This window comes from Mustela lutreola, chromosome 1 (genome assembly GCF_030435805.1).
Source record: "Mustela lutreola isolate mMusLut2 chromosome 1, mMusLut2.pri, whole genome shotgun sequence".
In the NCBI taxonomy this organism is placed as follows: Eukaryota; Metazoa; Chordata; class Mammalia; order Carnivora; family Mustelidae; genus Mustela; species Mustela lutreola.
The window spans coordinates 246780745-246808686 of NC_081290.1; the positions used below are offsets into that span (position 1 = coordinate 246780745).

At 47.3% G+C, this 27942-nt stretch overlaps 1 protein-coding gene across 15 annotated transcripts in view; it reads right to left on the minus strand.

The window, feature by feature from the left end:
- Window positions 1-27942, minus strand: part of PLEKHA7 (pleckstrin homology domain containing A7) — a 213554-nt gene that overhangs the window by 159053 nt on the left and 26559 nt on the right. The window contains exon 1 of one of the 15 annotated variants that reach the window (XM_059137325.1): window positions 25420-25438. The exons of the other annotated variants lie outside the window; for them this stretch is intronic. The gene's annotated coding sequence lies outside the window, so the exon portion shown is untranslated. Of the gene's footprint in view, window positions 1-25419; window positions 25439-27942 lie in introns of those variants that run through there. 15 annotated transcript variants of the gene reach the window in all.

Consider the following 27942-nt stretch of genomic DNA (forward strand, 5'->3'; position numbering starts at 1 on the left):
CACGGGGAGTCTGCTTCTCTCTCTGACCTCTCCTCGCTCATGTTCTCTCTCACTGTCTCTCTCTCAAATAAATAAATAAATAAAATCTTTAAAAAAAAAAAAAAGTGTCTGCCTTCGGCTCAGGTCATGATCCCAGGGTCCTGGGCTCGAGTCCTACATCAGCCTCCCTGCTCTTCGGGAAGCAAACTTCTCCTTCTCCCCCTGCCTGTGTTCCCTCTCTCACTGTGTCCCGCTCTCTGTCAAATAAACAAATAAAATCTTAAAAAAAAAAAAAAATTGTAACAACTGCCTCCAAAAAATTACAATGGCAGAAGGGAAGGATGGGATTTTAAGGACTACTCCCAGTTATCTAAAATGAAGTCAGGCTTAATGAGCCCACTACAAGGGACTTAAAATGACTGCAGCATGATTAGAGACCCAGTCACCTGGAAAAGGGGAGATTTTAGAGACCATACATAGCAACTTAGAAATCAATGTGGGCAGAACCACACCCAGTGATCTAGTTTGTAGGAGTACATTCATTTTGTGTATATCCTATAGGGACCAGGCAAACAGATATATCCTACAGTCATAATGGAGCAGCTCAGAGGAGACTGTCAGAGAGAGAGAGAGAGAGAGAGAGAGAGAGAGTGTGTGTGTGTTCGTGCGCTCACACGGGTGCATGTTGAATACTCACTCTGTACCAGGCACTGTGCTAGGCTTGGAGAAAACAGTCATCACTGATGGCCCAGCAAGTGCAATTCCAAAGGGGCCTTAATGCCCAAGGCAACTCAACACTCACTTAGGTCCAGACAATCTCATTCCTAGAGAGGAGCAGTGCCTTACCAAAAGTCACACAACTAATTAACGGCACAGCAAAGATAAGACTTCACTTCAGCTCACAAGGCCACAGTAGGAGTCAAAGGCAGCTCCTGTTTTAATACCTAATCCAAGTCTGTGACAAGGATAAAGGAAATTGTGCCAGTCTTAAATTTTGCAGAAGTCTGAGGCCTCTCCAGGAAGCCTGCTCCTGGCTGTTCCCTCACCACAATGTCTATAGGGACCTCTCCCAGCAAGTCTTACTCTGGCACTTCCTGCACCTGGATGAGAGACGAGAAGCAGCAAGTCACCTTTACCTGAGGTGTCTGGCAGTTACAAGTTCTGCAAGCACTGGCCAGCCCTGTCAACTCCATCTAAAGTAGTTTAACCAGTCTCTGCAAAAGTTATGCTGCCCTTGAAGAACAGAAAGATTCTGCAAAAATAGCCCACATGATCTCTAGGAAAGAGGCAGGCTGAAGTGCTGCCTTCATGCAGCGTGAGGCAGCATCACCTTGCAGGGTTCAAGGCAGCATGAGTCACCCTTGCTGAGGAACTGCTTTGATGGAAGAGACAAGACTTGGCAAAAAAGCAACAGGGAGCCCAAAGGTTAGAGGCAAAAGTCTTTCATTCAAGGAGAACCCCTCCCCCCAGAAAAAAGAAAAAAGAAAAAAGAAAAAGAAAGATTTTACTTCACAATGACTTCAAATTAAATTGCATGGATATATTCAAGAATATGTGTCCTGGCTAATCTGAAAATACAAAAATAAATTTATGCACAAAGATGCTCAACCCATTACTACCTGTAGGCATAAAAAAAAAAACTGCAAACCACCTCAGTGTCCAGAAGCAAGGGATTCGATAAATTACATCCATAGGACAGAATCCCAGCTCCTGGATGATGGACCTCATATTGAAGATCTGGGACCTATTCAAATGGGTAAGAAGCACAGCATGGAGCCAATAAAAACCATGTCTCACAAACCATAAGTGACTCTTAATCTCACAAAACAAACTGGGGGTTGCTGGGGGGAGGGGGGTTGGGAGAAGGGGGTGGGATTATGGACATTGGGGAGGGTATGTGCTTTGGTGAGTGCTGTGAAGTGTGTAAACTTAATGATTCACAGACCTGTACTCCTGGGGATAAAAATATATGTTTATAAAAAAACAAAAATTAAATAAATAAATAAATAAATAACCATGTTTCAAAAAGAAAAAAAAGAAAAGAAAAAGAGGTCACAAAACAAAAAACACATACACAAAAACATGTCTCGTGTAGGATTCCATTCACATGAAATATCCAGGATAGAAAAATCTATAGAGATTTCCCTGGTTGGTTGCCAGGGGCTGGGGGAAATGGAGAGAAACGGCTTAATGGACAAGGAGTTTTACTCTGCAGTGAGGGAAATGTTTTGGACCTAGACAGAGATGGTGGCAGCCCAAAACTGTGTGTGTATGTACTAAATGCCACTGGATTGTTCATTTTAAAATGGTTAATTTCACATTACATGAATTTCACCTAAATAAATTATTTTTCAAAAACCTGTCTCAGGAAAACTGCATGTCATGACACACATTTATGGGATATTTTTAAGTAAAAAAGGAAAAGAGAAAGGATGTCTGTATATGCACGATCCCAATCTGTGGTGAGAGATAATGTGGGTACAGCCTGGAGAAAGAAGACTGGCAGTGTAGGCAGTCACCAAAAAAATGGCTGGCTCTGGATGAATAATCAGTGTAATTTTTACTTCTCATTCTGTGCTCTCCCTCGGTATTTTCCAAGTTTTCCACGATCAAACGCACATTGTTTCTGTAACAAGAACTGTTCCGCAAGTGCAAGATACAGACAAAGTGGAGAGTGTTAAGACCTCAATAATTATCTTAAATGCCCCACAAAATCTATATGGAATTATGATAAGATCTTGACTGTCATGATCTATTCTCTTGGTGTGGTAGGATTATGGGTGACTTCTTTTTTTCTTTGCTGATTTCTTTGTTACACAGCAGCTGTAACCAGAGAAAGAATACTGAAAAGGAAAAGTGTGAAGGCTCTCAGAAGCCCAAGTAGTGTCCACTGCGGGAATGGAAGTGTCAAGCCTGTGCGTGGGTCAGAGTCCAGACCCTACCCAAGCCAGAACTCCCTGTCTTCACACTCGGGGGACCAGCTACCAACTGCCCCACCCTTTCCTACTTTCAGGCTGGATTCCTTAGACCACCAGCGCCTGATCATTTCCAGTCTCCTCCACAGAATGGGAACTGATAGAATTATAAATGAACATGACAACTGGAAAGAACACTGAAAGCCCATCTTGTTTGTGCCAGATCACCTCAGGAAACTGAAGAAAACACGTTTGTAAATGTTTAATAAAACTCACAGAGCCAAGAAAACGTGTCTACATGCTTGGGTTATCTTTCTGCAGGCTCAGCACCCAACGAGAGTGATGTCTCAGGGAGACACCAGAACAGGAGTTAAACCAAGTTTGAAAGACCAGACCCAGTGGGGCCATAAGCAGTGACATCAGAGCTGAATACCCCAGGTGGTAACAGACCCAAGTAATGAACCTGAATTGGCTCATGGAAACCAAGTAGTACTGAAACCACCTTGGTTAGAAAGGGTCCTGCAACAAAAGGCCCACTCAGTAGAAATCTAATCTGTGGTAATTAACGTCCCTGAGAATGAAAACACTTCTTTATCAGCGTGCTGTGCCTGGCTGGAGCTCTCCCATAAAATGTGGCTCTGGGGTGGAGGGGACTGAGGGTTCCCTCAAAGGCCCACATCCCCAAATGGCTTACCCCAGGTCAAACCCCAGGGGAAAGAGCCCAGATAACACTGATGGATTTTCAGAGCTGAAACCGACTGCCCCCAAAGGGACCCACTGAAGACACAGGGATGAGTGCTGGCCGGGTGCGCTCCACATCACAGCCCTCCACGCCGCCACCAAGACTGTATGCATATGCATACACACACCTTCACATCCTCCCACGGCTCTGCCAACCATACCCCTTGCTGTGAACTGGCTTTTCTGTCCACCTTGGGCCATGTGTCCTTTAGTTCCCATGACCTCTTCCTCCCTGGACCCTGACTCCTATTCGTTTTTGTCCCAAATGGCCAAGCACCATTGCTCCCAGAGCCATCACAGCCCCAGCACCACCCCTGCCTCTACCCCCGCCCCGGGAGAGGCCAGCACAGCCCCCAAGGGTCTGGCTCCCTGAGTGGGAGGAATGGCAGCCAGGGCCTGAGCTGGGCCAGAGAACGGGAATGAGAAGAGAAGCCACTGCAGATCTAGATTCCACACTCCCTGCTGGGCTGACTAACTGGTTGCTGAGTCCTGTGTGCCGGGCACCATGAGAGTGAGCAACAGCCCCTGGTGAGGGGGGAGAAGGGTGGGACAGGGTGAGGAGAGAGGGACGTGCACACCGTTACCGGCAGACACAGGCGCTGCAGGAGCCCGAACAGGAGGGAAGAGCCTCCCTGGAGACTCCAGGACGGCTCCTAGTCCTCCATGCCCAACCCACGTGGAACACTGGTGCATACCCCCCGCACACAGTAGGTGCTAACTACAGACAAGTGATCGCAGGGTCCAGCAGAGAAAGGGGACCCCAGCCTAAGGTGACACTCCACCCACAGGCCCCTGCTTGGCCACAAGAGAGGTGCTTAAATAATAAATAATGACACCAACCGAGTGACGGCTACAATGCAGCTGCAGCCTCCAAAGCCATACGGCAGGAATGCTGCCAGCAGAGAATTTCCGCCCCGACATACAGATGGGGGCACTGAGGCACAGGGAGCTGGGCCAGGGTGAGGAAGCAGATCTCACTCTAGTTACCGGCCAGCTCCTTGAACCTACACTTGTCCTCAAACTTCAGGCTTCTTCTCATCACCTCTGTCCCCACCCTCCACATCTCCAGCCCATGCTCCCCAAAACGGACCCAGCCAGCAGCAACCCCGTGCACCCCTCCAGGAAGCCTACTGCCGACTGCCCGTCTGAAACATATTCCTCCTCATTTTCTGGCTACAGCTTTCTCCAACCCCAAAACACAAAGCCCTCCAGTTTTAGAAAAATCCGATCATTCACCAAAGTTCCCTCAGTGAGTCTCCCAAACCACTCCTGCCCCAAGCTTATTCCTCTGCCACTCACCAGGAAGACCAAGGCTCCTAAAGAAATGACAATGTCTCAGCAACTCAGCCAGGAAGGGCTGCAGAAAGGCTCCCAGTGCGAGTGATCCTGATGCCAGCTTCCATGCAGCTCATCAGAGGACAAGCCTCAGAGAGGGAAGAGCATCTGCTTCTCACACCTGCCTCAGCCCCTCAAAGGTACTGATCCTCCCTCTGCTTCCCTTGGCTGAGAACTCCGGAGAGTTTACAGTTACGGGCCACAAGCAACCGGAGAAGTGGCCCAGAAAAGAGGCCCTTGGTCCTGCACACACACCCCTGGCCACGCCCAAAGGGGGCCACCCTAGCTGTTACTCTCCCAGACAGGACCTGCAGGACAGATGGGGCAAGTCGTAGGACCCTCCTCACTGGTGTCTGCCCCAGTATCTTTTCTGGAAAGGGCAATGTTGTTTCAACCTTGGTCCTCAAACCTACCCTGGCATCATCAAAGCCAGAGATAGGATTTCGGCAGAGTCAAGAGTGAGGGAGGTCATGGTGGGCCCACTGCACTGCATGGGGAAGAAGGTGAAAAGGCCACAAACTTTTGAACCAGATGATCCTGAGATCACATTAAGGTTCTGCCATTAATTAGCTATTTGATGTGGGCAAGCTGTTCACCTCTCTGAGCCTCAGTTTTTACATCCGTAAATTGGGAGCAGTAATACCTATTCATTGGCCATTGTGAGATAATATGAGGGAACACCTATCAAAAGGCCTGCACACACACCAAAATGCACCACATGGAAAGCAGGAGCCTACATGCCGAAGTCAGGCTGACATAGCCACCACTCCAGGAGAGAAATAAGTGGGGGGAAGGGAGCAGGAAAACCTTTATTATGCCCTTTTCCCTAAATTAGGAGGTCACAGGAGGGGCACCAGGGCCCTGAGTCCCAAATCTATGCCTCAGTGAGAAGGAAGCCCTGTGGCTTTGGTAGAAATGACTGGCATATACACAGCGAGGTGGACAGGTCCTGGAGACAGACTACCTGCGTTCGGATCTCATACTTACCTCTTGCTGGTGGGTGCCCTGAGCAGGATACCCAAGAGTTTTCTCACTGGAACTGGGCACGATCACAATATGTGCCTCTCAGGGCTGTCAAGAGGCCAGTCTGCGCAAAGACCCTCGGAGACAGGACCAAATGCAGTAAGTGCCCATCTTTCATTACGGTTACCATCTTTTCCATGCAACACTGACTTCCTAAAACAGCCCCAAGTCCTCTCTCCTGTAAGCTCAGCTTCTGCCTGTGCACACTGGCCTGAATATGGCCCTTGAATCTCTGTTTCTGAGAATCATTCATGCACCCCAGTCTGCCAGCACACCCAGGAGCAACAAGAAAAATCATAGTGTCCAAGTTATGGGGCTCGGCCACTGGAGCCTTGGGAATTAGGTGATACTAAGGGGGCTTCTGAGTTAAGGGTACCCATCCCCAGGAGAACCAAGGGCTAACTGACATTTTGGGAAAGGGGGTAATGAGAAGCAGGGGCAGCCATGGTGACCCATGGGGACAGTCATCATGGCACTTCTTGGCGTCAGCCTCCTTATTTGTAGAGCAGAAAGCCTCTACTCCCCACCCCAGGGACCATGCATCGTGAAAGACAAGGCTTTAGTCTCTGGGAGGAGAGTGACACTGTCCCTGTGCCACTCCAGTACTGGGATGAGGTGGCCAAAATAGAAAAGCAGAGAAGCAAACACCTGACCAAGCAGCCATACATGGTATTTTCCAGATTTCAGCATCTTTTATTTCTAGAGGGATGTGTTCCAATTTGGTTGAGGTACCTATAGGTTCCATGTGCTGTACTTAATTTAGGACATTTTTTTTCTTTTTTGGTGGTGGGGTAGCAGTTAAATACAGCTTTTTCTCAGCCATCCCTGGATTCTAAGCCCTAAATTTAACTCCACAGAAACCTGTCTGCCCTACTTCATGATTCCAACCTTCCCAGGAAAACCACTACCTGTTTCTGAAAATCAGGGAGTTCTGACAACGGGGCAGCCAGAGAGGTGTGTCTGTGATCACAGGGTGCTGGGCTGCAGTACCAGAGCTGTCATCAGCTGACTGGGGAGAGGGACAAAACTAGGGACAAATGGACCTACTTTGTGGCCTCAATCTCAATGACCGCTCCCCTGGGAGGTCTGGAGAGCTATTTGTACAGTCAGTTAGAATTGCCAGGGTGTGGCCACAGGTGTCCTATTCTAGCAGCCCTAATGCCTGGCACCAGTGCCCACAGGGATGGGGACAGCCTGGCATCTGATCCACAGTTGCACCATAGTCAGACAAAGGAAGTAACCAACCTGCCTGTCCTTCCAACCCAGACCCCAGCCTCTTCTCCTTGCTTCCTCCTCCTTTTTAAAAAGTTTTTTCTTATTTCATTATATTCACAATGTTGGGTGACCATCACCACTATTTATTTCTAAAACTTCTTCATTACCTCAAACAGAACACTACAACCATTAGTAGCAATAACACCCATTCCTCCCTCCCCCTGCCCTAGCCCTGGTAACTTCTAATCTTTCTGGTTTTTTATGTTTTGACAACTCTAGCTACCTCATACAAATGGGATAATACAATATTTGTCTTATTCTGCCTGGCTTATTTCACTTGGCATGATGTCCTCAAGGTTCACCTGTGTTGTAGCATGTATAAGAATTTCCTTCCATTTTATGGCCAAACAATAGTCCATTCCATGTATATATTATATCTTGTTCATCTGTTCATCTCTTGATGGATACTTCTACCTTTTGGCTATTGTAAAGTCTCTGCTTTCAATCCTTTTGAGCTTATACGTGAAAGCTGAATTGCTAAATCATGCAGTTAATTCTATGTGAATTTTTGAGAAATCGCCAGTGTTTTCCATAGTGGCTGCACCATTTACCTCCCTACCAGCAATGCATGAGAGTCCCAATTTCTCCACATCCTCACCAGTCTTTGTACTTGTACTCAAGCCCCAGGAGGTGGCCTTTCTCCCCTCATCATTCCTAGGATGACTTGCAAGCTATTAGGACGGACTGAGAGGCTGAGGAATAACAGCAAAGGCCTGTAGCCAGAGCAGCGGTGGAGAGAGCCTCCCCCTTGGTTCCAGTCAATTTGGTAACACTAACTGACAACCATGAGCCTGCAAGGTCAGACCCTGCCTGCTTCTGAAAATCAGGGTACCTAAAAACGGAGGGTTCATTCCCACGTGCACTCTCTCATGGGGCACTATGGTCACAGGGCATTGATCAGATAACTGGGTTGGGGGGACAGCAGGGGTCTCCAAAGTTGGGCATACTTAACCTTGAGGTGCTCAAGATCATCTACTGTGGCTCAGGAAGAAAATATTAGAACACCTATTCACGTTTATTTTTGTACCATCCTTTTAAGTGTGTGTGTGTGTGTGTGTGTGTGTGCATGTCTTATAGGTTCATTAGTACACTTTGTGTATAAAATGTATAAATGAGTCTACATATATTAGGGTACATGCTAATTTATTAATGGGATATACATGATCAAAAATGTTTGAAGACTCCTACCTTAGACCAACCCTTCCTTTGGTGCCATTTTTCCCTTCTGATTTTTATATATTATACCAATGGCCATGATAATGATAACAGGGGGAAATAAACTCACCAAACCCACCACCACAAACCCCTCAGAGCCTGTCACTTTTCTGCTGCCAACGCATCTTTAGGGGGCTCCTATGCCAGAGGAAGTGAGAGACAGCTGTCTGTGAACAGTGGAACAGTGGGAAGGGGAGAATGGAAGCATTTTTTTCCTCCCCTCCCCCCAGGTACCTATTCTACTCTAGCTTAAAGCCCAGGAAAAGGGAGGTTTATAGCCTAGAAGAACTCAGCTTTTGAATCAGAGATATTTGTGGGTAAGCCGTGGTATCACCATCAACTTCTGTGGCCAATTAATTAACCCCTTTTGACCTCAATTTTCTCATCTGTAAGATGGCAACATTATAACACGATCACCTGCTTCCCAGGGTGGCTGTGGGGACATAAAACACTAGTGTGATGCTTGCTCAGTGTAGACTAGGTCTTCTAATAACACAGGTCAGGTGAGGACACCCAAGAAGGAAGAGGAGAACTCTGGATGAGGCTGGAGAGATAGGACAGACTTGGAGGCAGGACCGGGGACACGGTGTGTGTGTGTGTGTATGTGTGTGTGTGTACACACACATGATGCGCACAGCTGTAAGTAACCAGCCCATGGGTTCCACAAACATCCCCGGAGCAACCACTACTAACAGGCACTTTAAGAGACACAGGCACAAGCCAGGCAAAGTCTACTCCCAGAGCTCATTTCCAGGGGCCACACTGGGAACCACTAGCCCACCAGGACACCAGCAAGAGCCAGCAAGATACAAGGACATCTGGAGTCAGTAGCCAGGGTGTGAAAGTGAAGTCGGGACCTTAAGCTTGGCAAGGGCCTGACTGAGATCCAGGGACTCTAAAAAAAAAAGGGGGGACCAATCTCCTGTAGTAACATAGTAACACACACCACTCAGACTCCAAGAGGATTCTTTGTTTCAATTTCCCTAAACTTTCCATTCAGATATTTGGGTTTGGTTCCCCCCCCACACACCTCTTCCCTTTTCCAAAGCATACTCTGCAGAAGGGCTTTGTCATCTCAGATACCGGAGCAGAAACTCCACTCCCGGCTTTAGTCCTTCAGCCAGCGGCACCCTTGTTGGGCCAGGAGGGTTTTACTGCTCTCCGATGCCTAGATCATCTGCCCGCACCGGTTGCGGAGAGCTCGGGGCTCTGCCTAGGCCACTCCAACCTGGCTTTCCCACCGTGGGAAAAGCTGCCCCAACTTTATGGCTTCCTAGTGGGGAAATGGCTTCCTAGTTCATCTCAAATGGGCTGCATAGTGAATTACTTTTCAGGGACAGGGAGCCCAGCATCAGCACGTCCAGGGCCACTGAAACCCTCCCAGTAGCACAAAACTGCTTATTCCAACAGAAACACGGAAATCATTCCAGGACACGCGTGCTCTGGATGTCCTATTTTTTAAATTCCCTGCCTTGTTTTTTTAAATTGGCTGTGAAAGTTCAGCTCAACAGCTTACCAGGTACATTATTAACAAGAAAACATTTCTTTGGTTTGCTAGTTAAAGTTTAGAAAAGCACGTTCCCATTAACATATAATTTCTCCAGCAACTCTGAGAACAGCCCAGACAGCATTTCATCAGGGCAGACCTCAACTAGCACCTTCCACCTCTCCCCCACTTAGATTTTCCCAAACTGGCTTCTTTTATTTCTGGAGCAGAGATAAGGAATATTCAAATAGACCCTCAGCTGGGTATCTGAGGCCTAGGCAGTGTGGGTCAAAGACAAATGCTAAATAGACATTCAACATATAGCTCTCCACCAGGCTGGGGAAGGGGAAGGAAGAAAACAGCTCTGCTTGATGCCACAAGACACTCCTCCATTCCTGAGGTCCACCCACAAGTCACCTCATGCCCAGGAGCCCAGGGTCCCACTGGACCCCAGGTCCAGAAAAGAACAGCCCACCAGCTGCCCCACCTCCCTCCACTCACTCCCCTTCTCCAATGCAGAAGTACTCTGTAAACCAGTTTCCTCTGGTGTAACAAACAGCCTAGGACCAAGACAAGCACTTGTCTTGCATTCTCTGGGCACCAGAGTGATTTAGGCAACTCCAGGAAACACAGACTCACCAGCTTTCCACCTCAACCCCCTCCTCAGCAGCCAACGACAGCCTTGGCCTCTAGACCGTTCATTAATCCTGCTCCCCCGAAAGAGGGGCTCATCTAAATACGAGGAAGTTGATCCTGGTCTAACCAACCCCCAACTCTCTAAGAGTGGAATGGGGGCTCAGGGCATAGAGAGAAGAGGAAAGGAGTGACACAAACAATGAAGGAGAGGGAGCAAAGGAGACAGAGAAACACACGGAGTTAAAGATGGAGGACGGGCAGACAGAGCCCCATTTGGCCCAAGCCAAAACCAGAAGTCCACCTGGGATCTGGTGCAGACAAGGGGACGCAGAGCTACCAGGAACTCACAGTAAGTCACCTGATGCCAACAGGGCAGACTGCCAAAGTACTGAGTGATTTGCAGACCCACCTTGAGGTGAGGACAGCACAGGCACCCATAATGCTCTTGCTCAGAGGAAACTGCTCCCCCTCCTCCTCCCAGGAAACCGAAAGGGAACAGCTCACAGACTCACATTTAAACACAAAGACACACACAACACATCCAGCTCCACCAGACCCCCTGGACCACAGAAAAAAAAGGCCATTTTCTACTGTCATTCCTGCTTGACCCACAGGCAAGCCAGTGCCTAGATCAGGCCTCTTGCCTGTCACTGTCTGTGGACTCAGGACCTTCTAGGGCAAGGCTCTCCCCACTGCCCTCTGTTCTCCAGGGGTCCCTCCGGATGCTGCTATCCAGCTCTGCTGCTGCCAGGCCATCTGATGTTGCATCAGATTAGCTCCACATACTGCCAGAACGGCTGCCCGTCCAGCTGTCCTCTCTGAAGGGCCGCTTTGTGTCTCTTGCTTGAAAGGAAGAAAACTGTTTTTGCAGCTAAACAACACAGTTTGGAGCCTTCACTAAAGCAACAGCAATGCCACGCGCTCACCACCAAGAAAGCCTGCATGCAGGAGGCCGGTACAATCAATCTATAACCCAAGGAGCTCACAGTCATTTCCAATCTACTGCTCGCCACCCCATACCACTGAAGACTTCTCAGGAACCTGCTAGTGCCCAGCAGCCTGCTTTCTCCAGCACACCTCCCATACCCACCCACGCTAACAAGTTCTTAATATCTAACCTGGAGCCCTCCTACTTCGACTTAAGTCCATTTGGGGCCTCCGTAGGAAAGCGGACTGCCTGATTCCCTTCCTGGAAAGCTCTGACATACCATGAACCAGAAGGCTGACCTCACAGGCCACAAAAAATAAAACATTAACAACAATAAAACTATAGAGGTTTGCAAGGTAGGAGGAGGTAGGAGAAGATTCTGACTCTTTTAGTGCAGCCGATGGCCCAGATGTGGCCTTCCTTCCCTCACCTCCCCACCTCCCCACTACTCCCCGCACTAAATGTCACTCACACCTGTCACCTGACTACAGAGTGCACTGAGCTGGAGACAGCCCAGTATGTCACATGACAGAACTAGGGCTAAAGGGTCTCAACAGGCTGATTCTCTGGACCTAATACAGCCATATGAAATCTAACAGGGATAAACTTAAAAACCTAAATTTGAGTCTAAAATATCCCAGCAAAAATAGTATAAAAGGGGACAGAGAAAGGCTGAGCACATGGTGTGCTACGACTACACATTAGTAGGGAACCTATTTTGATTTTAGGTTGCATTAATAGAAGCATGTTGAGAAAAAGAGAGATGGTGATTCCATTTTTTTAAATATTTTACTTATTTATTTGACAGAGAGATCACAAGTAGGCAGAGAGGCAGGCAGAGAGAGAGGGAGAAGCAGGCTCCCTGCTGAGCAAAGGGACTCAATCCCAGGACCCTGAGATCATGACCTGAACAGAGGGCAGAGGCTTAACCACTGAGCCACCTAGTCACCCCCAGTGATTTCATTCTTTTCTGAGCTGGCCAGACCCCACCTAGCACCATGCTCAATCCTACCTATCACAATATAATAGGCATGCCCCGTTCACATACTTTTCTTCAATGAAGGCCGCCTCTCCACACTTTCAGGTTGCAACTGTCAGCTACCCAAGGGGTACTCATCCAAGGGATGAGCCCAGGATCCAAGTAAGGCCAGTCAAAATCTTCTCTAAGAAGTGATACACAGATCCTAGGAGAGTGAGCACTTGGGGTCCAACAGTGCCAAGGCCAGGTCAAATTGACTCCTGGAGTTCCCAGTTACTGGAACTGAGACACCTTGTTTTTCTGTGTAAGTTAGTTTGAGTTGGGTTTCTGTCACTTCCAACCTGAAGGGCTGATCAATACACATAGTAAGAGGATTACTGATAAATTACTGTGTCCACAGTAGTACCAAAGACAGCAGATAAATGAAAAACCATGCTTCATGAGCAAACAAGGACGACTTAACTCAGAAAAGGGCCTGAGTGAACTCAGTTCACGGCCCCAGGGGAGCCTCCGTGAACAGTTAATGAAGAAACCTGTTCTATGTGGGGCCAGAGGGCACATCCATGACACGGGGGGAAGTTACAGAAAGTGGAATTTCTGGAAAGTCTATATAGTATGACAAAACTGACAAACCAGAACCTACCTCCTACTCTATTCTTTCTAGCTCGATGGATTAAAGTGATTCCTTTTACCAAAGTAGTTTCTTATCTTGAGAAACTGCGACTTCTATAAACTCCGGCTTCCAATTTATACAATGGAGATAATAATCCTTCCCAAACCAGCTCCAAAGATTATATTAGGGATCAAAAGAGAAAATGTAAACAGAGAGTGAATTTTCAGAGGCTCTTGTCCTAGGACCCAACAACAATCCAACTCTTCCAAGATTTTATCCTAAGGAAATAAATACTGATGTTCAAGAAGGCAAGGATGTTTATAACAGCATCATTGAGGGGCGCTTTGGGTGGCTCAGTCGGTTAATTGTCTGCCTTTGGCTTACGTCATGATCCCAGAGTCCTGGGAAGTAGCCCTTCATCAAGATCCCTGCTCAGCAGGGAGCATGCTTCTACTTCTCCCTCTGCAATTTCCCCAGCTTGTGCTCTCTGGCCCTATGTCTCTCTCTGCCAAATAAATAAATAAATACAATCTTAAAAAAAAAAAAAAAAAAAAGCATCATTCATAATAATGAAAAAAAATTGGAAAAAAAATAATGTCCAAGATTTGATAATCTCTCATAAAAACCAGACACTATAGAAGAACAGTTAAGGATGGGGAGAAATGTCTACAATAGATTAGTGAAAGAAACAAGAATCAAAACCATACATACAACACCATCCTAGGTTTGTAAAATTTTCTTTGCAAAGAAAAAGACAGGAAGAAAAAATGTTAACAATGATTTTCCTTGAGAGATTATAAATATTTTTCCTTCCTTGGGCTTTTCTCTCTTTTCTTAATTATATAATGAATATGTATTCTTTTTAAAATTAGAAATACATTATATACACTATAAATCCTATAAAGTGTTTTGCCAATTATAAGAGCTATGGAAACAAAGCAATGTGGTTCTTAAACAGGTATCCCTGCCTCATTTGTCTTTTTGCTCTCAATATAGCAATTAACTCTTGATTATAGAATTCTATTTTTGTTTAATGGAAACAGATGAAGTCATTAAGGATAACACTGGATTCTTACAAAAGACCCAAACCCAAAATCCTGTGTGACCTTTAGGCAAGTTAATTTCCTTACCAATAAAATGAGGAAGGTGATAGCATTGCTTTGTATGAATGTGGGTTTAAACATTCACTGAGAACCTCCAAATGCCAGCCTGTTCCATAATTTTATCTACCAAGGTACAGAGAACACTTTCCATATCATTAGTTAATATTTTACAGCACCATTTTAAATGGATGCATAGTAATTCACTGTATGGCTATTATCACCAGAGAGTGGTTAGGTAGTTTTTTGCTTGGTTTGATTTCTGATATGGAAATGGTTAATCTCCTCAGAAACCCTTTGAGCTTAGGTGTTCCAAGTGCAGAACTGCAGAAGGCACTCAGTAAATGTAAGTTATTATTACTGCCGTATTAGCCACTATACTATTATTACTCAGGTTCCAGTGAGGTGGCCAAGTTCAATCTAATATTTTAGACTTCTGAAAATGTTTCTCTGGAAGCCAGGAAAAATGGATCCATACAGATATTTTACAATCTGGCCTTCTTGTTTTTTGTGACTAATTTCTTAAGATATTAGTCATTCATTCATTTATTAAGAGGAAGCACACAAACAGGGAGGGGAAAAGGGAGCAGGAGAGAGAGACTCCCAAGCAGGCTCCATATTCAGCAGAGCCTGAGGCAGGGCTCGATCTCACAACTCTGAGATCATGACCTGAGCTGAAACCAAGAGTCAGATGCTTAACTGAGCTACCCAGGCGCCCCTGGCCTCCATGTTTTCTAAACACCTTGAACATTATGAGTGGACATCAACATACCAAGATACATGTGTTGTCACCAAGCAATTAATTCTCATAAATGCCTGAAAAATTAGAAACCTTCTGGCCAGTAACCATACAGCCCACTGTAATAAAACAAAGGGTTTCCCAAAAAGGCACAGACTCCATGGCGTCTAGCAAATCCATGGACCCAGATGGGTTCATGGGAGAAAAGTAGACTAGCAGAGAAAAGAGAAAGGTTCCACTATGACTAGAAGTAGACCAGAAGGTTCTCATGTACAGCCCAATGGGCACATCCATCCTGCAACCTAGACTGAGCACCCGCCTCTTATGCCAGGCTCTGTGCCTTCTGCCTTAAGCGCACTCACACGTCCTCCTGCCAGTGATCCTCTGGTGTTCATATTCCCTAACCCCATCTTACAGGTACAGGACTTGAGGTTCAGGGAAGGTAAGTGACTTCTTGGGAGTCTCACAGCCAGTAGAGGGTGCAGTTGGGGCTGCAGCCCACTCTGTATGCCTCTAAAGTCCAAGCCCCCCCCATGTTGGTGCTCTCCCCTCTAGTTACTCAACCTGGTTCTTCCTCCCCAACCACTGTATCAAACAAGCAAGGCCTTTTTCATCTGGGTGAGCCCCCACAAGGGCTGGGCCACTCGGACCCAAGGAGGCAGGCAGTGCAGCTCTGCTTGAGGTAGGGTGGGCCGGCCCATAAGCATACAAAGTAAGTTGCAGTACCAGCCACATCCTTTACTGATTGTGAGACTCCAAGAAATTACTTACCCTCACTGAGCCAGAGGTCCTGCACCTCTGAGACAGGGCCTTGCCCTCAGGTACTTACAAAGACCTGAGCTGCAGCCATACCAGGGGCTATCTGGCCAGAGCCCCAAGACTCAAAGGACAGCCCCTGGAGTTTCTCAGGGTACAGTCTTCTGAAGTGAGTGACATCTTGGTCCCCACCACCTGCGCCTTCAGAGAGAAGCCCTGGGGAAGAGTATCTATTAAACCTTGGGCAACTGATGAGGATGTGAGCCCAGCCCAAGCCTCTTTGAACTTCTGATCTGGCACCTCAATGACCCACAGAAGAAGGGAGTCTTCTCCTCTGTCGGTTACCCTATTTGAAATATTTCTCCTGTTCCATTTATTTCTTTATTTATCTTATTTTGAGAGAGAGGGAAAGAGAGAGAGAACAAAAGGGGAAGACAGGCAAAGGGAGAGACAGAGAGAATCCCAAGCAGGCTCCACAGCACAGAGCCCAATCTCACCACCCTGAGATCATGACTTGAGCCAAAATCAAGAGTCAGATGCTTAGCCAACTGAGCCACCCAGGTGCCCCTCAAGGTTCCTTTTTTTTTTTTTTTTAAGATTTTTTATTTATTTATTTGACACAGAGAGAGACCACAAGTAGGCAGAGAGGCAGGCAGAGAGAGAGGGGGAAGCAGGCTCCCCGCTGAGCAGAGAGCTGGATGCGGGGTTCGATCTCAGGACCCTGAGATCATGACCAGAGGCAGAGGCTTAACCCACTGAGCCACCCAGGTGCCCCAAGGTTCCATTTTTTAAAATAAGATTTTATTTGTTCATTTATATGTGTGTGAAAGAGAGAGAGAGCAGAAGCAGGGAGAGCATCAGGCAGAGGGAGAAGCAGACTCCCCGTTGAGCAGGGAGCCTGATGCTGGACTCAATCCCAGGATCCTGAGATCGTGATCTGAGCTAAAGGCAGATGCTTACCCAACTGAGCCACCCAGGCACCCCTCACTATTTCCATTCTTTTTTTTTTTTTTAAGATTTTATTTATTTATTTGACAGACAGAGATCACAAGTAGGCAGAGAGGCAGGCAGAGACAGAGAGGGAAGCAGGCTTCCCGCTGAGCAGAGAGCCTGATGTGGGGCTCAATCCCAGGATCCTGGGATCATGACCTGAGCCGAAGGCAGAGGCTTTAACCCACTGAGCCACCCAGGCGTCCCTCTATTTCCATTCTTAATGTCCACCCTGTCCCCCATTTCTCCTCTAGTCCCTTCTTCCACCCAAGGGCAGAAACCAGGCTGGACACACTGGCTCATCCATGGAGAAGAGCCAGTACAGTATGGGACAGGAGTACTGAGAAGCATAGAGGTTCAAAGGAATATGCTATACAGCTCATAGGAATCACTCTAAATTAGGCGGATTGGACTAGACGCTGTCTAAAAACCCACACCTCCAGTAAAGCTCTGTCCCAGTGTTTTCTCTGTAAGGTCTCATCTGTAATGAGAAGCAACGCTTTCACTCTAGCAGAACCACCAGACTATGGAGCAAATTGCTTTCTTAAAGCAGCTCAGATGTTTTCTCTGTCCCTTTTTTTTTTTTTTTTCCTCACATGACATCTACTTTCAAAGCCAGACCCAAGGAGGGAATTGGGTCTGTTCTGCTCACTACCATATACTCTAGCTTAAGTGCAATGGTGGACACTCAATGAATAATTGTTGAATGAACGCATGCAGGCACACATACATGCCAACCATTCTTTATCTAACCCTTCTCTAAGTGTGGACCCACACACCCCTGGACTAGCACACACAGCTGTCTCTTTTGTTTACTGTCAGGACCATCACATCTCCAAGTCAAAGTAGATCTGACACACCCAGTCCACTACAGCAAGGTCATCCCTACCCCTCCTACCATTATTCTCACAGATGGACAAACATTCTAGAGAGGTGAGGTAGCTCTCCCTCTATCACTCCACAGTTTATACCTTGGCGGGATGAACTGCCCTGGGACTGCTCCCCCCCACCCCCCGCATATCAGCCCTCTGTTCAAAAGCCTTCAATGACAGGGCACCTGGGTGGCTCAGGTGATTAAGCAACTGCCTTCAGCCCAGGTCATGATCCTGGAGTCGTAGAATCAAGTCCCACATCAGGCTCCCCACTCAGCAGGGAGTCTGCTTCTCCCACAGACCCCTCCCCTCTCATTTTGTCTCTCTCTCTCAAATAAATAAATAAAATCTTTCAAAAAAAAAAAGCCTTCAATGACATACAGAAGGCCAACAAACACATGAAAAAAAATGCTTGACATCACTCATCATCAAGAAAATGCAAATCAAAACCTGTCAGAATGGCTAATATTAAAAAGACAAGAAATAACAAGTGTTGGCAAGGATGTGGAGAAAAGGAAGCCCTTGTGCACTTGGTAAAAATTATATATTGGTACAACGATTAAAGAAAAACGATATGGAGATTTCTCAAAAAGTTAAAAATCGAACTACCAGATGATTCAGCAATTTCACTTCTGGGTATTTACCCAAAGAAAGCAAAAACACTAACAGAAAGATATCTGCACCCCTATGTTCACTGCAGCACCATTTGCACTAGCCAAAGTCTAGAAACAACCTAAGTGTTCAGTGATGGATGAATGAATAGATTGTGGTATGTGTACACACACACACTGGAATATCATTCAGCCATATAAAAGAATGAAATTTTTCCATATGCAACACCATGGATGGACCCTGAGGACATTATGCGAACTGAAATAAGTCAGACAGAGAAAGACAAACACTCTATGATCTGACCTATACGTGGAATCTAAAAACAACAACAACCAAGCTCTTGGTACAGAGAACAGACCGGTGATTGCTGGGGTGGGGGAGGGGGGCGTAGATGAAATAGGTAAGGGACTCAAAAGCTACAAACTTCCAGTTATAAATAAATAAGTCCTGGGGATATAATGTAGAGCATGACAACTATATTTAATAATACTATACTACATATTTGAAAGTTGCTAAGAGAATGGATCTTAAAAGTTCTCATCAAAGAAAAAAAAATCTGTAAGTATGTTTGGTTATGTTAACTAGTTATGTTAACTAGACTTACTGTGGTGATCATTTCACAATATACACAAATACTGAGTCATTATGTTGTACCCCTGAAACTGATATAATGGTGTATGTCAATGACATCTCAATTTAAAAAAAAAAAAAAGTCTTTAATAGCTCCCCATTACTTAGGAAATTAAGCAAAACTCCACAGCCCGGTATCCAAAGCTTCCCAACCAAGCTCACACTCCTCACACCTCCCAGAAACCCCCACTTCAGCCCAGGCCCGCCATCCCTACACTGTGGCTCACACCCCACCATCCCCTTGTAGCCCACCTCTGTTTCACTGGAGGCTCCTCTTCAGGCTCCCTCCACCTCTAGTTTTCTGCCATCCCTATCTATCTTTCACCGCCTCCCGTTTCATCTCCCCAGATAAGAATGAATGACTTCAACCAGATGGCTAACTGGAAAAGGACAGTGTCATCTTGGCCTCTTCTCTGTGTCCTCTAGTATTTGGCCAAGTTGTATACACAGCAGATATGAAATCTGACTGGTTAGCTCTCATCCTGCCCCAACTCAGACACTCCCACACTTTGCCCACCACCAATGCCAAACCACACAGCAACAGTGCCTACCTGCCTGGGGCCAGCCCCTGCTCTGGAATCATTACCAGTGAGCACAAAGCAAAATTCAAAGGCAGACAGAGCTGGGATCAAATCCTGGCTCTACCCATTCTTAGCTGGGCAACCTAAGCAAGTTACTCAACTTCTGAGCCTTGGTATTCCTGCCTACAAAACGAGACAGGGTCGTTCCTTCATCTTCAGGCTGCAGTAAGCATGAAACAAGGTAACATGAGGTGCTAGCACCCAACAGATGCAAGGCAAAGCTTCCCCCGCCCCTTTGCCACCCCAACAAAAACACACCAGCTCAGATGTTGTGCGTGAAAACCGGTTGGACAGCAAGCACACCTCATCTCCCCTCACCTCCAGCTGGCTCCCTAAGACAGAGGAAACAAAGCCTGAATGTCCTCAGGCTCCCCCCAAGCAGGGAGGTCTCTGGAAGAGGTCTTTGTTAACACAACTTTAGTTTAAAAGCTTCTTTATGAGCCAGACACACTGTTTCTTTTTATAAGAGGGAGAATCAGCCTACAGCTTAATATCACTTAATGGTGATAACAAGGCCTTTTGTTCACATTCCTCAATTAAATTCCGCAGCAATTAGCGGCCACCTACTCTTGTTGCCTGAGGGAAGCAAGCCCCCCACCACCACCCAGAACAAGGAAAGGTCCTTATTCTTAGAGACCCAGACACAAAGCAGTTATCAAGTAACATAAGACAGAAGTCATATACAGGGGAAAAGAGCAAAGCTGACCCCGATGGGTTTTTGAATCATGGAAAATAATGGCAAAGGGGTAGCAAGCTAGGTACTATACATAGGTTATTCTGTTCTTTCATGTGATACACGTATGTTAACTTGTCATGCTCAGAAAAATAGGCCAGCAGCAACATTTTACGGTAGGTAGCATGGGGCTGGCCCCAGGCAGGTAGGCACTGTTGCTGTGTGGTTTGGCATTGGTGGTGGGCAAAGTGTGGGAGTGTCTGATGCCTAACTGATGGACAGGCAATTGGGTTGTTTTCAATTTCTTAGTATTATAAACAAGGCTGCAAATGACCCTCCCTGTACATAAACCTCTGCAATGCGTCTTATTTACCACCCTGGAAGGATGGAGCCATAGCAACGGAAACGCGAGGTGTCCGTACTTCCGATGATCTCAGTCACCAATGAAACTACCCAATGTGCACACAGAGGGTTTCACCCTTTTCCAGAACACATACATATAAATACGCACACACACATATATACACAAATGCGCCTAACGTCCTCCTCCATGCCCACAGCCCTGCCTCAGTTCAGACCTGCACCATCTCTCACGTAGACCATCACAGGAGATCATGGTCGTGGTCAGGGCAAGGCAACTAACAGGTCTCTCTACACAGGGCTGCCAGAATGAGATTTGCAAAATACCAACCTGACCCTACACACCAGTGCCTCAAGCCGTTCTGACCCTACCTCTGACAGGGCAACCCTTAGCCCATCTCCAGCCAGATCCACAGGTGGCCTCTTCCCCATATGCCCACAACCCCACCTTCCCCCGTGGGCATATTTCTATAGTGCTGAGCCATGTTTGCCTCCACCCGTGTCTCCTTGCCTTCTTATCTCTACCCCACTCAAGTGTCAGCTCTTCTGGAAAGTCTTCCCTGAGCTCTCAGAGTTAAGAACCAATATACCTTTCATGTGGTTCTTGCAAAGCACTTGCCAGACAGTCCTGTTCATGATGGCTATCCACTCACACACCTTCCCTACTTCACAGCCATCTCTAGGCTCCAGGATGGAGGAGATCATATTCTGTCCATCCTTAGATGCCTGGCTCTGGGACTCAGTAGGCCTAGCAAAGGTGAACTAAATGCGTGAACAAATATGAATACAAAAGAACACAAGACGTGGGAGGCAGGCAAAGCTAGATGAGTATTTCCACTCTACAGACAGAGAACCTAAGGCCCAACTTGCTCCAGGTCATATAGTGCAACAGAACCAGGATAAAGCCGCAGCTCTGCTGACTGCTGAGCCCAGTAATCAGAGAACAGAGGGGGCATGAACTGCACATCAGCATGGCTTCCCGAGTTAAATCCCCCTCTGTTTCCCTTACTCTTTCTAAGGAACTTCACCAGTTTCACTGTTTCAGTGGGAGGTACCTGCAAGTTGCTCAGCCGGAGAACTTGGCCCTGTGAAGTCTGCGAGATGAAAAAACACACACTCCACCCTTCTTGAGCAGAAATAGGTTATCTGGCTAACGTCAAGTCGGAGCAATTCACTGTGGTCCATTAAGACTTCTCATCTGGTTACCAAGTGGCCCATCCACTGGCAGGTAAATCCATCCGTAAGCAAGTCGGTCTGTGCACACAGAGCCTCCACACCTTGGGAGTCTACCCTGCATCTGTTACCTTGCTGTCCCCACAAGGAGTGGCCATATCATGGAGCACAGTGACTGGCTGAGAAGGAAGGGGTCCCGTCATGGACAGACTGGAGTGAGGCAAACCATCCCTGGCCCACAGCAATGGCCAAAGGCCACAGGAAGTGCCAGGCAGGACAGGGAACCCCTGCTTAGATCTCCCTGGTCCACTGATCCTGTCTAGTTCCTCCTTCCCCCAAAGAAATCCGGTCCCATGTTGAGCCTGGAGAGAGAAATACACCAAACAGAAAAACATGACATCAAATCTTTGAAAAGATTGCAAAGGCCAGAAGAGCTCACATCTGCTGACACTCACAGCCGGTCAGACGTTATTATGAAAACTCGATGTAGATTAACTAACTCCTCACAGCAAACCTATGAGGCAGTGCTATGAGTAGCACAAATCTAGGGCCACAGAGCGAGTGGTGGCACAGGCGTCAAGCAGAGCCAGCCCCTAGAGTCAGACTGGCCAGTGGGCTCTCACATAGGCTGCGTCCACCAGAGTTTGTGGGAAACCCCAAACTCTCCCCAGGCCAGTCTGCTTCTCCAGATCCACAGCCACCACCCACAGGGCATTCTTGGCAGAAGGCAGAATAGGCACAAAGACAGAGAGGATGAAGGCCAACGAAACATCAGAGAAGAACAAGCCATCCTTTGAGGTAGAGTGATGTTTTGTTTTGGTTTTGGTATGGTTGGTTGTTTTTTTTTTCCGGTTTAGCAGAGTAGGGGAGAAAAGATAAGCAAGATAAGGGCCAATTAAAAGGAACAACCTTCCAGTAATAAAATAAGTATCACACAGGAATGTAATGTACAGCATAGGAAATATAATTAATAATATTGTAATTTTTATATGGCAGCAGATGGTAACTAGATTTATTGTGTAACCACTTCACAACATACATAAATATCAAATCACGTTACAAACCTGAAACTAACACAATATTGTACGTCAATTATTCTTCAATTAAAAAATAAATTACTAAAATAAAAATATTGATGTAAGTTACACTTTGGACTTACTCTAAATGAGCTGATGTACACCAAGTGCCCAGTACTTAGCACAGAGTAGGGCTTCAATAAGCAGAAATTCCTTCCTCCTTATGCAGAGGCATCAATGGGGACTCACTGAGGCTTTCTAAGCCAAGGAGTGATGGGAGCAAATTTGCATTTTAGAAAGAACACTGCTCTGTCCCTTTTGTAGTCTCCAAGGAAATCCTTATAGGGTAAAATGAAATACTGATAATGATCAGGACATAATATTAAAATGACATAATATGGGGTTTCTGGGTAGCTCGGTTAAGCAACTGCCTTTGGCTCAGGCTACAATCTCAAGGTCCTGGGATCAAGCCCCACATCGGGGTCCCTGCCCATTGGAGAGTCTGCTTCTCCCTCTCTCCACCCCTTGCTCAGGCTCTCTCAATCTGTCTCTCTAGTAAATAATTTTTTTAAAGATTTTATTTATTTCTTTGACAGAGACAGATCACAAGCAGGCAGAGAGAAGAGGAAGCAGGATGAGCAGAGAGCCTGATGTGGGACTCAATCCCAGCACCCTGAGATCATGACCTGAGCTGAAGGCAGAGGCTTTAACCTACTGAGCCACCCAGGCACCCCTAGTAAATAAAATTTTAATAAAAAATAAACTGACATAGGGCGCCTGGGTGGCTCAGTGGGTTAAGCCGCTGCCTTCGGCTCAGGTCATGATCTCAGGGTCCTGGGATCGAGTCCCACATCGGGCTCTCTGCTCAGCAGGGAGCCTGCTTCCCCCTCTCTCTCTCTGCCTGCCTCTCTGTCTACTTGTAATTTCTCTCTGTCAAATAAATAAATAAAATCTTTAAAAAATAAATAAATAAATAAAAATAAACTGACATAATGTAATACCAAAAGTACTTATTGAGTATTAGGTGCCAGGTATCATCCATAACACTCGATATTGTTAAATTCATTTAATTCTCAAAACCATCCTAGGAGTCAGACACTATTCCTGTCCCCATTTTGCAGATGAGGGAACTGAGGTCCAGAGAGGGTAAGCTGGGAAGTATACCCAGGAATTACAACCTAGTCAGTTTGACTTCAGGTCCAGTGTTCCCAAGCAGCAGCCAGCCCCGTCCCAGAGGAGGACATCTTCCCAGAGTACCTGCTGTTCCCTGCCCCACACTGACACCCAGACCCAGTTATAGGTAGGTCTCCCAGCCACCTCCAGCCCTCACCCCCAGCTCTCCTTTCCTGTCCCAGTGCCAAGTCAGCCCAGCGCAAGCCACCCCCAGGCTGGAAACCATTCTCCGCCCCCTACCAGAGGCTGCTCATATTAGAGGGGGAAAAGGAACCTGGCTCCTGAGCTGCAAAGAGAAAAGGAAGGAATGAGGAGGAGTGGGCCACCAGATCCCCGCAGACTTCAGGGTGGAAAGTGTTCAATTAAAATGCATTCTGCTGGAGCTCAGCAGCGTTTCAACAGAGCCACCATTGTCTCCGTCTAAACTGCTGCTGCCCACAGCCCGGCAAGCAGCAACGAAACAAGCTGTCGTCATGGAACCGGAATGTGGGGTCCTGGCCCTCTGGACAGCACCAGAAACGCCGCTCTGTTTACCCACGTTGCCCCTATTTAAAAACAAAACAAAAAGCCCCACTCCACCATCAGCCCTTCAGCATCCGAGACACCAGGGTAGGACAGACAGTGGTGGGAGGACACTCCATATGCCAGCAGAGTGAGGTGGGTCTGCCAGAAGCTTCCTGAGGAGCTAGCGGGGCTGGGAGAGACGGGCCTCCCCCAGGAGGCTGGAAACATACTCGGGAATATACAAAAATTAAACACAAATAGCTATCTGTGTGGGGCATAAGCAGAAACTGCCAAGCCCTGGAAGGGTCCCAGGCCCCTTTAGAAAATGCTTATGGCCAAAGAATCTGGAATGTTTGGCCAAGGGCTTGGAGTCCAGACACTGTTTGTGCCGAATCCCTGCATAAATGAGACACCCTACAGAGCAGAGACAGGCTTATGTGTCCAGCCAACTACGGACACAAACTGAGGCTGCCCAGCCATGGCTACAGCATCCTGGCCTCTACCTCAATCCATGAAAGCAGTTATCAAGAGGCAGGAGCCCAGAACCAGGCATGCCCAGTACACTGAACACAGAAACAGGATGTCCAAGGCACATTCTGCATGCTGACTTGTCCCCAACTTCACTCTGCAGAAGCCTAAGGACAGGTTTACTCAGCAATCCCAGGCCACAGCAGAAAGGAGAGTTAGAGGTACTCAAAAATGCAGGTAGAAGCTCTGGGAGAACATGAGACCCGCAGGTCCCCAAAAGCACATTCTCCTAGGCAGTCCTCTGACTCAGGTCCACAACCCCTCCCAGGTCACAGGCAGTCCTTCATGCTCTCATTCTGGTGGGCTCCGACCTGACCTCTCAGGCTTCACTATCCCCACAGTAGCCAGGACCCTACACACACGCACACACACACACACACACACACACACACTCTCTCTCTCTCTCTCTCTCTCACTCTCTCTCTCTCTCCTTCTCCCTCCTCTTTCTCTCTCTTTCTCACCCTTTCTCTCCCTCCCTCCTTCCCTCTGTCTCCCTCTTCCCCCACCCCCTACGGTTCCAGTGAAACCAAACCACCTAGAATCTGGAATTCCTGAACTCTACACACTATTTAAAGACACCATCTTACCTTCTGCCTCAAAGGCTTTTCTTCCTTTCCCAATCCGGCTAACCCCTCACCCTGCAGGACCCCAACCAGGTGATCCCTGAGTAACAGAGTCAGAATTGCACAGAGCCTCTTGAGAAACTAGTAAACTTCTACCTAGTAGAGGGTGGGTAAGAGATTGGTCGGGGCGGGGGGGGGGGGGGGTTGTAAGAGGAACGAACCATCCCTCAGTCCCTGTATTTCAGAACTAAAAGCAAAGGAGGAAGTCAGAGCAGAAGAGATTTCAACTTCACAATGGAGCCTCCAAACAATGAGGATACAACCACTCCAGAAAGGGTGGCCTTGTCAGGCTGTGGACTCGTCCTACTCTCCAAAGGAATCCCTCAGAGGCAGTCTGATCAGGATTGCTGCCAGAGATCTTTCTATATGGAGTGAGCAGGTAAACCACCTCAGAGACATCAGGGACCCAGACGTTTCCATAAAGGCCTGAGATACGGAGATTCTGGGATGGTGACAGGAGGAAATGCTCATTGTGAAGTCCTGGGAGGAGGGGAGCAGCTCTGCATGCAGAACTCCAGCCCCTCCTGAGAACCCTAGACCTCCAGGGAAGGAAGGAGCAGAGATGAAGACAAACATTTCAGGGCCATCTGGTTCCTTGTGACATGGAGTGGGCCATGCCACTGACGGGCAGCTCCCAAGGACCAGGTGGGCTCTTTCAAGGTTTATAGAGGCTGGGACTTTTCTCCTGCCTCCTCTCTTGCACCACTACCACCACCCTCTCACCATGACTACTAAACAGAAGATCAAGAAAAAAAAAAGCCAAAGATCAGACACTTTCTCCCTCTTCATTCCCCAGCCCAGGACCCATCGCTCTCCTCAGAGAGAAAAAGCATCCTGGATGCTGCAGCTCTTGGGGCAAAGGCCAGATGAGGGCCCAGACCAGGACCAGCCAGCATCCAGGTCAATCTTTAATAACATTATCATCAAGATCGACACTACCACTTAAGGAAAGCTTCCAGGCCAGGTCCTGTGCTGAACACACTGCCTACATTGTCTCTGAGCTGCCTGTTCTCTGCACAACAACCAGAATTACTATCCTTCTTCTAAACCAAAAGGCACATCATATCTCTCTGCCCTCCAAGCGAGGACTACCACCTAACTCACGGAGAAAGCCAAAGTCCCTTCAAAGGTCTGCAAACCACCTACACACACACACACACAAACCATCTCTCTAACCTCAGCTCCTACTCCCTTCATCCTGGCCACACTGGCTCCTTGTTATTCTTTCAACCAGCCAAGCACACTGTGGCCTCAGGGCTTCTGCATTTGCTGTTACCTCTTCATGGAATGTCTTCCCCCCACCCCACAATGTCTACCTGTCTGATCACATCTCTCCTCAAATGTTATCTCTGCAGAGAGGCCTCCTCTGACCATTGTACTTCCCCACCAAGCCTGCTCTCCCAGTGCTCCTCACCTCTTTCCTGGCTTCTTTTCCTTCATTGAGCTTACTATCCTCTGATATTATGTATTTTAACCATTTTGTTTCCAGTCTTTCTCCCACTAAGATATAAACTGCATGAGGGCAGATTCTTATGAACTTTGTCCACAATCCCCTCACCAGCAACTAGACCAATGTCTGACACAAATTAGGAACTCAACGGATGGATGGATGGATGGATGGATGGCTCTACAAAGGAGAGGTTTTTACCAATATTATAAATGAGAAGACTGAAGCTCACGAGAAGTTGACTTACTTGTCCAAGGTCAGCCAGATACCAAGGGACAGAGATGGAATCGAACTCCAGACCTGTCTGATACCCCCTTTAACTCTGTGGTGCCACCACAAGGAAGCGTCTGGGCATCCTATACCCCACCTGTCCTCATGTTCTTCCATCTGGACTCTTCAAGGCAGATGCCTCTGCTTCCTTCATCAAAAATGCTCAGTACCAGGCTCAGGGCTGGTACACAGCAGGTGCCCACCAGAGGTTTCTGAATACACTGACGTACCTCTAGGCACTCAGTCTCTCCTTACATTTTTATTTCTTTCTGGGTCACTTCATATATTACTCATTTGACCGACTATAAGGAAGGGCAGAACTCCAAGTACACAAAATGAAACTAGAAATGGACCCTGCCCTAAAGAAATTTACAACCAGGTGAGAGAGAAAGAAAAGATGTAGACCCAAAAAGGTGAAATGAAGCAGGACAGTCATGTGAGCAGCGTGCATGGTGCCGGAGGTGCTGCGAGTGATGGGGCCAAGGGTGTTGAGGGAGGTTGAGCGGGAGAAGGCGAGGCTGCTGCACCCAAGCTGAGGGACATGCGTACCCTGCAGGGGGGCTGGAGGGAACTGTCATTCATTCATCCAACGCTAACTTTCAGGGTTTTCTTTGCCAGGCCCTATCCTGAGTGCTGGAGATAGAGAGATGAATGAATAAGGCATGAGAACTTGTGGGCTAATATGGGAGAAAGAGAAACACTGTATAAACTAAGGAGATAAGTGGCAAGAGAGGATGCTAGGCTGTAAGCTCCATGAGCACAGGCATCCT